Source organism: Oryzias latipes, chromosome 10, assembly GCF_002234675.1.
Source record: "Oryzias latipes chromosome 10, ASM223467v1".
Classification (NCBI taxonomy): Eukaryota; Metazoa; Chordata; class Actinopteri; order Beloniformes; family Adrianichthyidae; genus Oryzias; species Oryzias latipes.
The window spans coordinates 19,822,970-19,839,945 of NC_019868.2; positions in this window are offsets into that span (position 1 = coordinate 19,822,970).

A 16,976-nucleotide genomic window follows, 5' to 3' on the forward strand; every position below is an offset into this window, starting at 1 on the left:
AATCTTTGAAGTTCTTCAGGAAATCAGGAATGTGGTTGATCTTTAAAATGTTCTCCTTTCTGTCAGTAATTAAACCAAACCTGCCTCCTTTTTTTTTAAATGTGGATTTAACAAAAAATGAGTCAATTTTGAATTTTTTTCTACCGCGTGACCTACAGCTTCTTATTGATTGGAAGGCAGCAGCTTCCACTTAACAAAAGATGGACATGGATTTTGAATGATGTCACTGTTTCAGCTGTGCGGCCTTTGGTGTAACCCCACATACTTGATTGGTTGATGGCATAATCGAATTAGATTTTCTTTTTTTTACAATCCACAAATGAACGCGGTTGAATGAGAGCCTAAATCACTCTCTCCATGTGCTCACGCCTCAATCTCAGGGGTGCCATGGGCTTGTTTGGAAAATAAGAGCTTCTTGGAAAATTTGTTGCGCGCCCAGGTGCCTCTACTTTGAAGTATTGAGCTGTAAAACATAAATGGACGACAAAAGGAACAGTCAGCCATCATATTATTTTTGTAGGCAAGAAGGATGTCGTCTACCAAAGGTGCTCAGTAAGACAAATGAGACCCCGAACACACTTTGCTGTGCAGCACTGGAGTTCAGGGCTGGATATGTTAAACTTCTGATTGTTTGTGTTAAATTGAATTGACCTTTGCTAACCTTTGGATTATTATCTTGTTGCATGACCAAAAGCTGTCAAAATAAGCTGCAGCTTCACACCATCAAATACATTATAATTTATGTTATTTTCGTCAAATATATTGATTAAAGCGTGCACATCTTTAGATTTAGCAGAGCCAGTCTGAAGACACAATTGTGCATGGTCTGTCTGTCAAAGCATTTGAAAGTCATGAAGTCTGAAGAAGTCACTCCAAAGGTATGCAAACAAAGAGAACAGACAGCAAGAACCTAACGGTGTGAAACCCAGAGATTTGATTTTAAAAGCAACAATTTACCTTCCTAAAGGTCGTCATTAAGGAACAATTCAGTTACTTTGTCTCAAAAAAGTGACAGGATTAGATCAAAAAGTCCACATTTTGTCTCCTCAAAAAAATGTGTAAACATAAGCTGTTCATCTGATCATCTTTTGAACTATTGTGAAAGCATTCCCGGTGGTGTTTTAAATATGATTATACTGTTTTTAGCCAAAATCTAAAAACGGTGTGGTTTTCTAGGACATACTCTCTGCAGAGCGGCAGGGGTTCATCAGAAATTTGCTTCTAAGTTGTGAGAGGGATTGTTGGTGCGGAGTATAAGCCTGATGCTCATTTCCTATTATCGCTTTGTGTACACTCTCTCTCTCAAGCTCACAGACCTTGAAACCTTGACCTTGAAACGGCGAACAATACTGAAGCTATCCAGCCGTCCAGCTATGAGCCAGATGCCAGCTTGGACAAGGAAAACTAAGATGAACATGGATCTATCAGACTGCAAGTCGACACATCGGAATGTTGTGGAGCAGGGAGCTTGTGGCGCACCGACTGTGGCACCCATGTCACCACTACAAGATTTTTTCAAACGACATTTTTAGTCACCCCTTTATTCACAACCATTTAAATAAAAAAAAACTCAGGAATTTAATATTAAGCTTCATTTTGTTCCTCCATCGTGAAAAAAATGCCCAAAAAAACTGTAAAAATTTACCCAAAACATGATTTTCATTGAAATGGGTCTTTGAAAATTATTGCTGAATGTGGTGCACAGTTATCCACATCCTAAATTAAAATATATATCCAACAAACTTGTCACAAAAGCAGAGATTTGGAATCCAAATGTGGCTTAACCACAGTTTTTGTTAATCATAGAACTAAAGCAGCACTGAGCAGCACCCATGGTTATGGTACCATAAAGTGGCCGATACAATAGCTGGGACAGCATCAAAAAGATGGCATTAATGTCCGATATTAGAACTGACACTTAAAAAAAAAAACCTTCCTGCATCAAGTCCAAACATGGATTTGCAGATTTAAAAAAAACATTTTTTGAAACATTTTTACAACAAACTTTGAGAAAAACTCCTGTTTAAGTTCGGAGTATTGGAACAATTTAATTTCTTTGGTTAATGTAACCCTTCGTACATGTAATTATGCAAAACAGCATTTATCAGTCACTGATTTTGAAGTTGTCTCTGTAAGAATCTGTAATGTTCATCATACTTTAACTTCATACTTCAACTGTGAGAGGGAGAATGGAAAGAAGGCAGAATTCGGTCCTTTACTGATCTGTTACTTCTCCTTTAAGGAGTTCTTCAGTTCTCCACTCGTTACCTGTGTTAATGTCACCTGTTTGAGCTGGTCATAAAACACATGTCAACAGCCTTAAACAGTCAGGCTGCAACCTCTGCACCATCAAAAAGACTAAGGAAGCTGTTCAACTAGGTAGGGAAAAGACTGGACACCTGAACAAGACTGGGATGATCCAGTCAGCAAGCAGCTTGGTGAGAAGAAATCAACTTTTAGAGACATTTTTATTTTTTTGGTAAATGTAATAAAATAAAAAAAGATCACTGACAATTTCCTTCCATGCAAGATCTCACCTGTTGGGGTACAAATGATCCTTAAAACAGTGAGGAAAAAGTCAAGAACTACATGGTGGAACTGGTCATTGACTTGAAGAGAGCTGGGACCAGAGTCACAAAGGTAACACGACGTAATCATTGATTAAAATCCTGCAGTAGTTCTCTTAAGGTCCCCCTGCTTAAATAGCATAAATTTATATATTTTTTATTTTTCATGAATCATGATTCAGCATTAGCACTTTACAGTCCCGATCCCATTCACCAATTCCCACACATTATTGCCCTCTGTTAGCGACTCTGGTGCTATGAGGCTGTTACCATCAAGATGTGTAGTTCAGTGTCTTGCCCAAGGACACTTCAACACATGGGCAGACAAGGTGGGAATAGAACCTTGTGATCTTCCAAACAGGAAACAGCAACACTCCCTTAAAGTTCCACTTCAATCATGTTTTTTAAAATCTATTTTCAGAGCATTCCCACACATCTTTTAATGGTGATTAGGTGATTATGCCATTTGTTGTTTTTTTTTTTGCCAAATAAAAAAACCTGTCGTTTTCTAGGATTCAGCATTGGTTTCAGCAGTAGTTCATTAGAGATTTGCCTGAAGAAAGCCTTCCCATCTTCCCTTTGATTACATGCTCTCCTGCTAGCTTACAGCCCCTCACAACCCCAACCTAACATTACAGGTGCAACAAAAATGGCGAACAATATTTGAGCAATCCAGTCGCACAGTTTTGAGCCAGATACCAGCTCTGATTAGGAAATTAAAGATGTACATGGATCTATCTGTCTACAAGTGGATGCATTGGAATGGAGCGGAGCAGGGAGCTTGTTGTATATTAGTTATATATATATATATATATATATATATATATATATATATATATATATATATATATATATATATATATATATATATATATATATATATATATATATATATATATAGGGATATAGGGATCATTTGGATGTTTCACAGGAGGATTGGGAGAATATCTTGAAACTACTGATGTATATTTTACTTTAAATGGGGCATAACAATGGATCTCTATTAAAGAAAGGATTATGGAGAACATTAAGAATGAAACATGTTCGGATCTTCCTGCATTATAACTCCAAACATGCCACCCACAGCAACAAAGGAGTCGCTACATAAAAAGTGAAAGTCATATTTCATTTTGGTCAAAGCTTTATTTTTTACTCTGTTTAGTGCAGCTCCTGTGATTAAATTATTGCCTTTAAAAGTGAAGTCTGAGTGTTGGGCTGTCGCTCACATTTCTTTCTTTTTTTTTGATTGGAAGCTTTTTTTTCGGATTGTCACAAACTGTTCTCATGTGTGAAGAAGCAGATGTGCCACTACACTCATTCAAGTCATTCAGACCACAGAGATGTATGATTCAAACAGGCTGATTTGTGGGTCAATGTTGTTTATTTTCAACAAAGCACTACCTATCATTTTAAAAAAATAATCAAACCACAACACATAATCTTCCACAACATTCCGAGAAGAAAACACTTCAACACTGAGGTCCTAAGTTCAAACCCTGATTGAACTTTTCTGCATGCACACTTTCCTCACAACCACACAAGAGGTTTAGATTACTTGGTTATTGTTGAGTATTCGCGTGTTAATTTTTTTACAGCGGCGTTCCTTTTGTGTTGGCAATAGGAGACCTCTCCCGACCTGAGTGACAGCCGAGAAAAGCTCCATCGCAATCCTCCTAAAAGTAGGTGTAGAACACAAATCTGGTAAGACAGAAATCCCCCCCCCCCCCCCCCCCCAAAAAAAAGAGCCTCTCTTCTCATTTCTTTAATGTCAAATGCTGAACATGTTACGTTCAGTTTATGCATTAAACTTCATGCATCTCATGGCTTTTGGAAGCCACTCTGACTGACTGAGCTTGGTAAATGTTTTTAAATGAGATCAGTCATGGTGTGCAGCATGAGAATATGTGATAGATTTAAGACTAGCATTCATGACATGAAGGTTTCCAAAAAGCAGCAAACAATTTGGGCTGATTCACTCAGTCAAATGTAATAAAAGTGACATTTTATAGCCTTTCTGGACTGAGAGGTCTGAGGTCTTTCCAGGTATCTGTTATAGCCACTCCTCCAGCTTGGGGGTTACTGCCCCGAGTGCTCCAATTACCACAGGCACCACTGTCACCTTCACTTTCCATGCTTTCTCCAGTTCTTCTCTGAGTCCCTGGTATTTCTCCAGGTTCTCATGTTCCTTCTTCCTGATGTTTCCATCGTTTGGCACTGCCACATCCACCACAACGGTTTTCCTCTGTTCTTTATCCACCAGTACAATGTCTGGTTGGTTTGCCATTACCATCCTATCAGTCTGGATCTGGAAGTCCCACAGGATCTTTGCCCTCTCATTCTCTACCACTTTTGTAGGTGTTTACCATTTTGACTTTGGGGTTTCCAGTCCCTATTCTCCACACATGTTCCTGTATATTATTCCAGACCCTTGGTTGTGGCGCTCCATGTATGCTTTCCCTGCCAGCGTCTTACACCCTGCAGTTAGAATCCTTTCAGTTACCCCTGTGATTTATCTGCTCCTGTCTGATCTCTGCCGAAGTGAAATCATCACACCAAGATCTAAAGAGCTCCTCCAGGCATTATGGGAATGGAATTTTGACTGATTCAGAATTCCTTCTGAAGGTGGCATGAAATTGAAACAACAGCTAATTTATTAGGAAACGCTTGCTTCAACAGTTTAAGTCGAGTGGAAGAAAACCTGAGCTGCAGCGTGATGCGCATGCAGAGCTTTCCTAGTTCATGTCAAATTTGATCTGCAACCAAGTCTGTTTGAATTTGAAAGCTGTAAAATTATATTTCACCAAAGGTGTATCTCTGTAAAAAAAGCTTATAATATCTTTTTTTTGTGGAATAAATTCCACACTGGTTTTACTTGTTTAACGAGAAGTTTAGAAGCACAATGTGATACAAAATAATTATTCAAGATTGTCTAATTCAAAAACGAATTTAGGGGCAACCTTCCAACAAAATATATTCATATTAAAAATACTAAATGGCAGTTAAAAAATGAAATGTGGCTTTAAAGAATAGGCAGGTAAAACATTTGGTCTTACTTCTATGTGGGGAGAATAACTTACTTTTCTCAGACCTTTTATTGTGGCAGGAAATTATTTGAGAAAAAATAAATCTTCTCAACAGAGACATAGCTGAGAGGCTGGTGCAGTATGAGGAGGCATACAAAATGAAAGCATACGTACATATATTTGAACTAAAGCTCCCACTGATCCTTCAAGTCAGGGGATTTTTCATGGTGTAGGAAGTGAATTTCAACTGCATGTCATAAACTGACCTACAGTGATGCAAAATAAATTTCCCTGGGAGAATAAAAGCAAAATAAAAAGTTGCATTTTAGCTCAGCTGTTGCTTTATAGATTTTAGGACTGTTCTCTTGGTGAGTCTCACTAAAAATGCTGTAGAGGAAATAAGTATTTGATCCTTTGCTGATCTTGTAGGTTTGTCCACCTGATAGTCATCCATTTCAATGGTAAGATCAGTTGAACAGAGATATAAAATCAAATCAAACATTAAATAATTTGAATATGTTGCATTGAGGATCCCCAGTTCTCATTGACAAAACCAGTGAGACTCTCCTAATCATCCTGTCACTTGAATTGAATAAATCTGTCCGAACTAATCCCCTGTATAAAAGACACCTGTCCACAGTATCAGTCCATCAGTCAGACTCCAAACTCTCCAACATGGGAAAGACTTAAAAGGTTTCGTTGGATGTAAGGGAGAATTTGGAGACCTGCACAAGACCAGAATGACTACAAAATCATCATCAAGAAGCTGATGTTACAATTTTTACAATATGACCATCAATCCGCCTGTAGGTTCAGGGCTCTAAACAAGATAATAACCTGGTGGGGCTTCATGAGAACAGTGAGAAATCGGCCCAAAGTCACCAAGAAGACCACTGGTAATATTTTACGCTGCAATGGTTTAACATCTTGCAATGCCAAATTCTGAGTGAGAACCAATTTCCCTCCTCCAAAAGCCTTAAAAGTTGGTTGTGGATGTGCCTTACAACAGAACAATTACCCAAAAACCTATAGCCAAGGCAACCAAGAAATGGCAGAAGAAGAAGCATATCAAGGTCATAAAGTGGCCCAGCCTGTCTCTGGACCTCAAAAGGAAACCTAATGAAAGAAGTCAAAGAAACATGATCATCAACTATAACACACCTCTGACCTTGTTAATAAGGGTTTTAAGTCTTTCCAGCAAGAGGGACCAAATTCTTATTTCCTTCAATAAAATGGACATAAATTTCTTTCAACTCTTTAAAGTCAATTTCTTGATTTTCTTTGTGATTTTCCAACTATCGTTGGTTTCCTGGCTAAACTACACTAACCTAAATTACCCTACTAGCCATTTATTGCATTGTGTTTATAACATAAATCGATTAGTCTCAACCAGTTTACATAAAATCTGTTTTTGAAGATTGTGGTAACTAGTACTAACACATCTTGCTCCATAATTCTTTGTGCTTAAACTTGTTGGTCTTTTCTACGTCTCTGTTGCAGATATTCATTCTTTCCGCTTTAAGCGGATTTGTGCACTTATTCAGTTCTGCACTTATTACATCTGGTCTGCTGCTTTCTGCAGCCAGAACAATTGTATTCTGGCCTTTTTATTGCTTCCTGGGATCAGAGCAAATCAAATTCTCGTTTTTTAATCGTGTTACAGCTCATGTAAAGAGTACAATGAAGCGATAACTTTGATCACGGATCCTTAATGCATACGTGTTTGGCCATTTTGATAGAACTAGAATTAGAATTAGAATTTAATATAAGTACAGTCTGACCTTTTAAAGTCTGTACTCTGAGACTTCGGGAATTCCAGTGTCTGTTGATGAGTTTAATAAGAAAGCTGTTAAAAAACAACTCAAATGACAAAAAGACACTTAAAAAAATGTATTCTTTAATAGAGGCCCTCCACCTGCTCAACCACATCTTATTTTGTGGAGACTATCATCTCCGTCCCCCAGAAGTCTTTCAAGGAAGAAGAAATGTTTGAACTGCACCAAAGTGAAATGCCTAAAATCAAAGTCTATATTTATTTTTATGTGACATGACTGGCATGTAAAAGATGACAGTCTGTAGGAGGTGTTTTCAGTGTGATCATTTGGATCCTTTCCTCTGTGCAAATCAACAAATGCTGTATTTATAGATTTAAACCTAATTTAGGGGGTAAATGAACCAAGCAGCAGATGTTGGTGGTTTGAAATCTTAGAAAAAGATGAATTTATTGATAGAAACTGAGTTTAACATTATTATTTTCTTTACATTCAGTCATCATCTTGAGTTTAACTGCCAATACACTAAATCGATTTGATTTATGATTCTACATAATTCGTCTATTTTTCCATTTTTTAAATTTTTTTTTTAACTTGTCCTGTCCAACAGCTGGGCAGACAGATGAGAGCTGAGGGCCTCTTGTGTTGGACATATTTTACTTTAACAACAGGGGTTATTAATCTTCAGACAAACCAGAGGTATGTCTGAATAAACCCCTTTTGTAATTGAGGCCAACCTTTATTAATTTCAATCATATTTGAAAATCTTTGGTGTTGGACCGGACGGAAAAGGAAAGGAGGGAAGAAGAGAGAGGGACGTTAGAGAGAGGGGGGGATAGGAGGGTGATAAAAGGAGGGGGGGATAAAACCATGAAGCAGCATAAAGCAACAGGTTTACTGGATGTTTATCATGACGGTAAGGTTCAAATGTAGTACAAATCTCAAAGGGTGGGGCCTGTCCACACACACACTCAAATGTTATCAACACACCTGCTAGCTGCAAAAATGTCCACATGTCAACATGTACACAAAACAGATAGTGTTCACACACGCATACTTATGCCTTCAAGCAACTAGTGTGAAATATTTCATTCAATCACACAAACTAGTAGTGCAAAGGTGAGCTAACACCTGTGCTCAATTGAGTGTTTACGTTTTTCTAAAATGGACGGTGGAATGTGGAAAGAAGGAGGGAGAGTGCCCAGCCATCCCCACACCAAGACCCCCGCCGCAGCAGCAGTGGCAGCCGGAACCCCCCAACGCCACACGACAGCAGGCAGAGAACAACCACCCCCCGTGCGATCACGTCCACGGCCCCCATAGCCATAGCCCACGGTTGGTCCAGGGAGGAGCAAGGCAGGGGCCAGCCGTCCCCACCCAGGAGGGGGGCACCCCGGGGAAAAGGGGGGCCCACGAGGGGTGTTGCAACCATGGCCCGACCAGGCTCAGCCACAGTTGGAAATTTGGCGGGGCCCAGCACTCAAGGGCCAGAACCCACCCCACAGGGACACGGACACCCCGGCTCAGGTGTAATGAGAACCCCCTCCCCGCGCGGAGAGAGCACCGCCGGGCCCAGGAAACCGGCACCCAGGGGACACGGCCGCCATTGCCAAGGGTCCCGTACCCCCCACCAGGGATGGGGTAGGGGACAGATGGTCCTAGGTCCCACCTTCCTTGCAAAATGCGTGTGTGTGTGGGGGTTTGTTTGTGAGGGTGTGTGTGTGCATGTGTGTGTGTGTGTTCATGTTTGAATGTATATTTTGAGGAGTAAAGGGTGTGTGTACTAAGGGGGTGCAGTTAAAATTGGCAGGTAGGGCACTGAGGGGACATCTCCTGCTTGCTGGCAGTACATAATTCATCTAAATAGAAATGATTTTTTTCTATTATTCCATCAAAAACAAATGTTTGTTTAACTGCAAACATTTTTTTAAACCTACATAGTTATTTAAACTAATAGAAAAACCTCCATACTGAAACATTAATCTGAAAACATTTTTTTGCCTTGAAAACTATCAAATATAACTCTAAATGAAATTTGTGGGACAAGATTGATTACAAAAACAGATACTTTTGGACAAACACTTGACTGTAACTGAAATCAGCCCCTCAGCTTGTGTGTGTGCGTGCGTCTGTGCGAATGACGAACAAATCCAGTCTGATTGCATCCTCTTTTTTTATTTTTTTCATCGAGAATTTCGACAGAGACAGAGGGAACGGGTATGGACGTGATTATACAGAGGGCCCTCAGAGCTGTACAGAGAAACCTGATCAATATTCAATCTCAGTTATTTCTCCCCACATTAACATCACGGTCTGCACAGTCTGACAACTGGAACCCCTGATGCTGCTCACTAGAAGTAAAAAACTGCTTCATCAGAAAATTTGTTGATTCTGCAAAATCCTCATTTTGAATTGTTGAGAAAACTTGGACTTGCATTTAAAGAGAGCTTAGTAATAATTAATTCTTGGTTCTTATTTGTTCAGTGAAAAGATTTCTGTCATGTCTCTCAAAGATTTGGTGGTTTTTTGTTTTTACTTCAGTGGGAAGAAGTTTTCCAGACTAAACTTTTCATTTTTTTAATTTGAACACTATCCTTGACCCTTAAAAACATTGTGAAGCTGGAACTATTCTCCCAAATTCTAAGCAGTTTGTGTTTTAATTGAGTGCTTGAAAATCCTCTAAAGAGAAGATGTTATAATGAATGAGTTAATTTGGATGCAAATATATCTTTTAAAGGAAGGAATAAGGACTGGCAGCCTTGCTAAAATTCCTTTTGCTTAAATTGGATTTTTCTACCCTACAAGCTTCCAGGGGATAAAACAGAAACTCCAAGAAGCTTCTACAATAATTTGTTGTCCATCCCTGCAGTACCTGTGAGATGCAGAAAAGCCTCACCTTAGGCTTCATGAGCCATTCAATTTAGCTCTGTGAGCTTGTACTTTTATTTTTTCCTGTCAACTCTTTGGCACAATGTGTTCTGATCCTGCCAGAACAGGAGGAGAAGGAGTCTGGGATACAGCCACTGTGTGGAGTGAAGGTCCACACAGGCGGGACAAGCCCAGGCCTCAAGGGCTACTGTGTACCTACTGCTGCTACTTTAATTACCTAGAGGCATGATTATTATGTTATTATTATGTTAATTATCAGAAGCTGTGTGGGTTGGGATGGTTGGAAAAGAAGCAGGAAAGTGGCCCTGGAGGACAGAAGTTCTCCGTCGCTGGGCCAGCAGCTCACCAGGAGGTCTTCTTATTTTAATGGGAAGCCGTTGTTTTTCAGCTATAGTGGTGAGATACTGTAGTTACATGATGCTCTTGTGTTTTGACAAGCATGTCAGATTCAGTGTAACGGTTGGTAGTACAAACCGTGCAGATAAAAAAACAGAAACATCAGAAGTAGGGGTTTGATGATTAATATTAGATTATTTTGTGGTTTTTGACAGTCCTCAGCTTAAACCTCTGATAGCTGTTGGAAAGAAATTAATTACTAATCTTTCATTATTTTTGCTTTTTAAGTTTTTATGAGACAAAAGCACAATTTCATGATCCTTAGGTCATGCAGCCGTTTCACAAAACCATCTCTGAAAATAAATTTCTGTCGTTTTTTTTCTTCTTCTTCTTTAAATTTCAGAGCACATGAAAGCCGAACATACAGAGTTTGCTTTGTTAGCGTGAATTCCTCTTTGGCACAGCCTGCAGGAAGGTGTTTACAAGTACAAGAGTGATCATTATGCCAAATGAATGGAGGGCATAACTTCACCTTTAAGGTTTAGGAGCCTTATTCTGTGCACAAACTGCTTTTATTGTCTATCATTGTTTCACACAATTCCGCACATTCCTACAGCTTTGTTTGTCTTTCTGTGATGAAGAGTATATTGTTTCTTCTAATTTACAAAAAATACAAATCCTCTGAGGGCATTTCTGTTCAGGACATCACACAAACAGCTTTTTTTATCAGTTTAATGTTCACATGCCACAAGGCAGCTGAGTTTGATATGTTTTTAAATTAAAGTGCTTTATGAAAAGATTGTTTTGCATTAAGGCAGGAATGTTGCACAAATGTTGTCTGTACTGAGAGATGTCAGATGTCATTTCAACTTTGAATTATAGAAAAATCTTTAAAGTTCTTTAATTTTAGAGCATTTTAATAATTCGTCGTGTCATTTCTAATTTTGTTTTTAATCATTTTGATTTCAGCCTAGCCAATATTGTTCATCAACCACTTACAGCCGTTATCAATTCATGACCCCTGCTGCTCTTTTTATTGTTCTTCAAGTGCATAAGTTCATGATTTCTGTTAAAGGCCAGATTGTTTTTGTTGCTCTTCTCTTGCCAACATTTTTGTCTTAGTCAGTGGGAAGTCTGGCCTCGGCGTCTTCCGCTTGTTGTTCAACCATCTCTCACCATCTCATTGCTGCTTAGCTGCATTTGGTGCTTCTCCTTTTCCAAATTGGTTCACCCTAAACCCTCAAATATTCATACATCAGTGAGAGGTTGTTGTGCAGCTTAACTCACCCCACTAGGAGCAAATAAGGCTTCACAGAGCGGACTGTGGTGCACAATTCCCAGTTTTTGGTCAAGTCTGTTAATCCTTTTATTTTGGGTCTGACAAATCAGACGGCAACCTTGAAGTTACCCGACCACCCAATACAATGACATGGGGATGCTCAGAACGAGGTGTACATTACTTTTCAAGATGAAAACACCAGAAGTTGGAGTTTGTGCTGGAAACTTCCCTTTATGCTGTGAAAGAAAATTCAAAATTATAAGGTTCCTAACAAGAAGAAGGAAAAACTATCTGCAATTCTTGGTTTTCCAGATTCCTGCAGATGTTTGATGACTTTTTTAAGTGACAGTGCTGCTAAAGTTGCATTGAAAAAGGTTGCATGGAAAGGACCACGTTTTTTTAACGTGACTCTTGTTAAAGAAAAACATATATAATGCACTTCTTTTAACCAGTTTAGTCCATCCTAAACATTTAATACAGTACTGACCAACAGTTTGGACACAGTGTGTCCAAACTGTCGGTCTGTACTGTATATGGCAAAAATAATCAAATTTTTGCCATCTTTGGTCTAAAGTGCAGTTGCCGGTTGAGGCCTTGGTGTCTTGACCAAAAGCCTGAAACTTGATATAGAACCATCAACCCAGCACTTTGTTCTGCAAATCCACAACTGCTCATCCATTCCAGTCATAGTTCATCTGGTCATCTTCTCAGTCAGCCTTCCTCATCTGCTCTCCTTTCTCAAACCTTCAACTTTCTTACCCAACTGTCTATCACTGATGTGTTTTATCTTTTCACAAATATAAACCACTAACTCCAGTCTCCTGCATTTTGGGTCCAACACCACCAGTTCCGGATGGTGTGTTTCCTTTCTCTGCTTGAGGTCCACTTGGTTTCCAGCTATCCCTCCTCTACTGAAGACTTGTATCCCAGTGTTCGTCCACTTAGAGGCTGTGAGGGTGACCTTCATCACTGTCCTCTAAAACAAAGGTGTCAAAGATCAGTGAAACAATAAAACCCTATAACTAAATGACCCCGCACTTCTCAGTTTGGTCTGCACAGACGTGTACCTGAGATCGATGGCACGGTCACCCGCCATTATTCCTTTGATGTTTTCATAAAAAATAAAAACTAATTTGAAATACAGAGTCCAGAATATTTAATCTGAGCAGTTAAAATTGTAGGAATTTAGCCGCTCCATGAATGTTTTACGAGACAATACATCTCCCATTCCAAACAGGTCGTCTGTAAGTCCTCCTAACCATAACTCAATAATTATTTTAGAGGCTTAAGTAAAAAATAATGATTCAAAGTCAATGCTACTGACCTTTTCACATTTTCTCCGAGACAAACTATTGATTATCTTTAGGGGAAAAGACTTAATAATTATTATTTCTTCAATTGAGAAAGGGCTCACTCTAGTTAGACCTTGGAGACTTTATAAAGTCTCCATGTGTCATGTCAGACTGAAAGATAAGCGGCAGAGAAGATTGTCAGGAAACAAAAAAAAATCCAGTGCCAGGTACATTTATTTTCTATAGCGTTTCTTCTTAGAAAAGTTTAAATCTTTTACCTTGAGAAACACTGAATTTTAAAACTGAAATAAAATTTGTTGCTAAATATAAAATCAAAAGAATAATTGTGAATTAGAGGAAAAAAACTTTTTCACAAAAATAAATGTACTGAAAAGACTTTGTGGAAAGAAACCAATGACCTTCAAGACAAAGTCAAAAGCTAGTGATGCATGATGGGAAGTACAGCACACTCTGGATTGATGATTTTCTCCCATAGTTCAAAGAGAAGTGCAACCCCATGGTGCTGCGTAGCGCAGTAAACACTACCCTCCCTGAACTTCCTGGTGTTGAAGGGGATTTCATTTCCTGCAGGGCATGCAGCTTGAAGAAGCATCTGAGCTAACTAAAGTCTGTCGAGCAGCAACAAGTGTTGCCCACACACTTTTCCATCAGCAGTCACAAGACCTCTACCCCTGTGAACATTTTTTCTTTTCTTAAAACAAATGTGCGAGAGAAAAAGTCAAGTAACATCACAAGATGGCCTCTGGGATGAGCTAAATGAGAACTGGAATGCTGGTTTTATGATTTTGAAAAAACATGGATGAATGCGAGTGCTGATAATTGAACAATTCATGATTTGAATGGGTTTCAAAGAACCACAGCAGCATCAATTTGGCAGAGACGCAGCTGCAAATCTGATTAGTGACCCACTGTGTGTAATCTTGGGTTTTAAGCTGGGTTCACACTGAAAACAATAAACCCAGGACTTGCAGTTTCTTTCCAAACATCAATTTTAACGCAAGAGTCGTTTTTTTAAAGCACAGCCGATGGTTAAAGCATTTATTTTGCTTTTCTTACCATAAATTAACAGCGTATTTTAGCATTTTGGGTCAAAAATGAAAGCATTATTTTTCCATTGACTTTTCAGTGATGTTTGCCAGCTCAAAAGCATGAAGCTTGCTTCTTAAGTGATATTTAAAAAAGAATTCCACTGTATGCAAATTTACTGAGTGCATAGTAGAAAATGCACTGACATGCTCTTATGCTAATTGTAAACTTCTCACATGTATTGCAAGAAATTGTTTTTTTCTCTGGTGTTCATTCTCCACCTCAGATGAACCTCTCTAATTTGAGTGGTAGCATTTCCTGGAATCAGCTCCCGGACATGATGTTGCCTGTCACAACCTTCAGAAAACAGTTGCCCCCGCAGCCACAGACAGAACAAGTGTGACTCACTGAAAAGCAAAGCAGGTTGCATCTTAAAAAAGGAGCAGATGCCTCCTTCAGAAATATACTTATCAGCTTTTCATTGCACTTTTGCTTTTAGACTTTTACATTCATGCAGCTACGTTGACATTCGCTTATGCTGTTCACATAAAACCGTGTCTGCTCCACTCTCCCTACTTAACAAAACCAGACACGTAGAAAGTTTTTGTCTGTTTATGCTTTGTAAAACACCTCTAAGACAAGGCAGGTGTCCTTGGGTATTTTCCAGTCGATTTCTGAAAAAGTTTGGATTTCTTATCTGGAACTGCACATGGTATTAGAAATATTTCAGAGAATTCAACTAAATCTCTGTATGTAAGACACCAAACTGATCCAATATTTACAATATGCTAAGCCCCTCATGTTCAAACCTCCATGCATTGAATGTAACTCTGACCTGGTTCTATGTGAAGTAACTGCGTGGCGTCTGGAGCTGGGAGTGTTTCAAATGAACAGATGGACAGTGGTAGACGGCGAGCTAAAATCAAATCAAAATTGTTTTTTGTGCTCATCGTGGGTGGTACATCTTCTATATCAGGGATCAGCGACATTCAATGCAAAAAGAGCTTGAACGAAACCCAGCAAGGATAAAGTCCCACCTCTCCATTAAAATAAAAAAAAATAAAAACTTTAATTTTTTCAAATGCTTTTGTGTTTATTAAGCTATTTATTTATAACCTGTAGCTTTTAAAAATGTACAATAATTTAAATACAATGATAAATACGTATATTGATAAAGCCCTATGTTACGACCCCTAGTAGTTGTCTGCTTGTCTTGTGTGTGCGGGTGTGTATGCATATGTGTTCTCAGCTCCTGTAGAAGTCCAGCTCCTGCACAGCTGCTGACTCCGCCCCTCTGCAGAGCTGATTGAGGCTGCTACCTATCGCCTGGCTTGGAGGGAAGCTTAAAAGCTCCGAGGATCCTCTGCTCCAGTGGCGGCTGCATTCCTGAGTGGGAATTTGTTCTTCAGCCTGCCCCTGCTGTCTGCCTGGCCTTAGCTCGAGAAAGCCTCTGGTTTCCCCCTTAGCTTTGATTCTGGTTTTTGTCCTTTTGTTACATTTACTCTTGTGGTCTTTTGTTTGCATTATGAGTAATTGGGTGCCTTGCTTTAAAGCCTGAGAATTTAAGTTATCCCATTATTTATTGCACCTTTGGTGTTGAGTTGATTATTTCTCTTTTAGTCCCCTATGAGTGTTATTTGTCACTGTATAAACGGCTGTGTGGCCAACTTTAACCCCGCCCGGTTATCATAATTTTCTTTATGTTACACATTTCTCCCTCCTCTCTGAAGAGGGACGTAACACCCTATATGTTTTTATTTTAAACATCTCTTATTTTTGTAGGCAGCAAAATAAGTTCCTTTCAAATAAAATACACCCTGTATCAAACAAGATTTGCAGATTTACAGAAGTTTAATTATAATTGGCCCGCCAGATCAAATCCAATGTGCATCAGAGATGGCCTGCATATACTGTAGCGCTACTACTACAAATCCCACAATGCTTTGCTAGTAAGTTGGCGCGCAGTCGAAACCGGCAAGTGCTCATTTTTTCTGACAGTCATTGACAGCTATGCTCCAGTCACAGTGGACAAATTAATTTCCCCCTCCACAAAAATGGCCAACGAATAGTGGACATCAGGAGCTTTCAAGACAGGTGAGACAGATTTTCTGTTCATAAATATAAAGGACAGACCAGTTTGTCTTGTGTGTGGAGCTAACGTGGCTGTAACAAAAACAAAACAAGATGATCTATATTGGAGAGCAAAAAGCAAACCAAGCCTGTAATGCATGTTGGATTGCAATGTATGTTTTTCAAGTAGCTTAGACGCAGCAGGAGTCTTCAGCGATTGGCAGGTTTTACTAAAATCATGGTAGCATACATTATGTGGTCTGAAGTGACAAATGCTTTCTCTACAAAATACAGAGATGGAATTCTGACCTTTTCCCCCATGTTTTCCATACAGTTCCTTTACAGAGTACATCGCAACTGAAACATTTTATTTGAACAACTTGCGTTTTTCAATTCAGTGCAAGTTCACCAGTTCTAACCCCCCGAGCGCTCTCAAAGCAAGTGACTCTGCATGCACTAATACTCTTTAATGTTTCAGCAGTAGAGCATACATTTTGTCTGATGTGCATCTTTAATGACTTCACTGAAAGTTCTTCTCTGAATGTCCAGATCGAGGCAGGAAAGGGGAAAGCTCAAGTGGAAGCGTTCTGCTTAACTGACTCAAAAATAGAGAGTCATTGCTTGGAGGGGATGCTGGGGAAAAAAAAAATCATGTGATGTCTCTGCTTTCCCACGTCACGAAAGAGCAGCTGCTCTTTTTA